A 1,811-nucleotide genomic window follows, 5' to 3' on the forward strand; every position below is an offset into this window, starting at 1 on the left:
TATTTTAAAAACTAAAAATATTTTACTGGCTTATTTTTAAAAAAATTTATTTATTTTCAATAAAACATGATGTTCTCTATCATAATAAAAATTAAAAAAAAAATCAGACATAATCTAAATTATTATGAATTATTTTCCAAAAAAATAATTTTTAATATTAAAAATTCAAGAAAATAGAAATTTAGAAACTTTAATTTTTTTTACATTAAATGATCTTTTTTACATATCTAAAAATATTAATAGATTTTTTAGGTTGAAAATATATTTTTTTAAGATTTACTTTCAAAAATTAGGTTGTTCTACTAAAATAATTTAGTTCAATTCAATTAAATAATGTTTTACTATGAAAAATTTTCTGCTGATAGAGATTATTTTGTTCAAGTTTGACTAAAATTTTCCGGATTATTCAAACCCAAAAAGTAATTTTTAAATTATTTGTCAAAATAAAAGATTACTTAGTAAAAATAGAATATTTTTTAAAAAATATTTCTAAAAAAATAGCCTATTGTAAATTCTTGTTATGCACCACTAAAAAAATATTTCAAACTTTTCTAATTGTTTATTATATTTTTCTTAAATTTTTTTGATATGATCAAAAGGGGAGAAATAGACACAAGTTAAGAGGGAGTAAAGATATTTTTAAAATTTTTATCCTTGTACTAATTTTGTAAAATTCTTATTTGGTTGTATTGCAATTTTTTTTGTTATAATTTCAATTTACTTTATTTAATTATGTTATTGCATTATGGTTTAACCGTAACTTTAACTTGGGTTGATGCACATAAAAAATGAAGAGATTGTAAGTACCCTATAGTAGTTTTGATATGGTCAACCAAGTTAAGTTAGGTCTTGTTTGTGTTTGATGCCTTGTGTCTAAGTGTGTAGGAAAATATGAGTACCTGAAGTCGAGCGGAAGACGTAGTGGATGAGAAGAATGACATGAGAAAGGAGTTGATGGGCTCGATGCATTTGAGGGACGAGAAGCTGCGGAAGACTACACCGGTAAATGAGAACGACTCGTGTGACACTTTTGAGGGACGAGAAGTCAGAGTGGAAGTCTGCTTGAGGAGAAAGTTAGAAGATGAGTTTGGGTGAGCCCAATTCTGGATGGGTTTGGGTGAGGTTAATTTTGGATGGACGAAATCACCTAGCAGTTGCTGGAGGAAGGCGCCTTCAAGCTCATGGAAAGCGCCTTCGAGCTCTCATGGAAGGCGCCTTCTAGCACCTTGAAGATTCGTTTAGATGAGCGTTAGCCTAAGATAAAGTTTTATCTTTGGTGATAAAACTTGTCTAGTTGGAGGCACCTTGGACTATCTTGAAAGTGCTTTCAAGCTTCGGATAATATTTTCCAGGAGCCATAAAAAATCCTCTGGACCTAGAAATTACAACACAACTTGAACAACAACTATTGTAATCTTTCTTAGTCTTTTTCTTGAGATGTCAATGTCTATAAGAGGCTACTCCGCCTTCAACGAAGGAGTATTTCTAGTAAAGCTTTTCAACACCTTGGATTAACAACCACCTAAGTTGTAACCAAGTAAATTCGACCTTCTTATTTTCTTTCTTTAGTTGTTCATTTTTTATGCAGTTTATTTTTGTTTAAATTAATTGTTCTTTCTAACTAAGTTGAAAGATCGAGAAAGAGGTTGTAACGACCCAGCCCCTCGGCCCCTTGGGCGGCCTAACTGGCGACCCATTTGGCGACCCCTTGGTGGTCCCATGGGTGACCCAACTGGCGACCCCTTATGTCGTCGACCGACGATCCTTCGGCCGTGTTGTTACTCACTAGGTCTTCCCACTCCTGGCTAATG

Source organism: Zingiber officinale, chromosome 5A (genome assembly GCF_018446385.1).
Source record: "Zingiber officinale cultivar Zhangliang chromosome 5A, Zo_v1.1, whole genome shotgun sequence".
Lineage (NCBI taxonomy): Eukaryota > Viridiplantae > Streptophyta > Magnoliopsida > Zingiberales > Zingiberaceae > Zingiber > Zingiber officinale.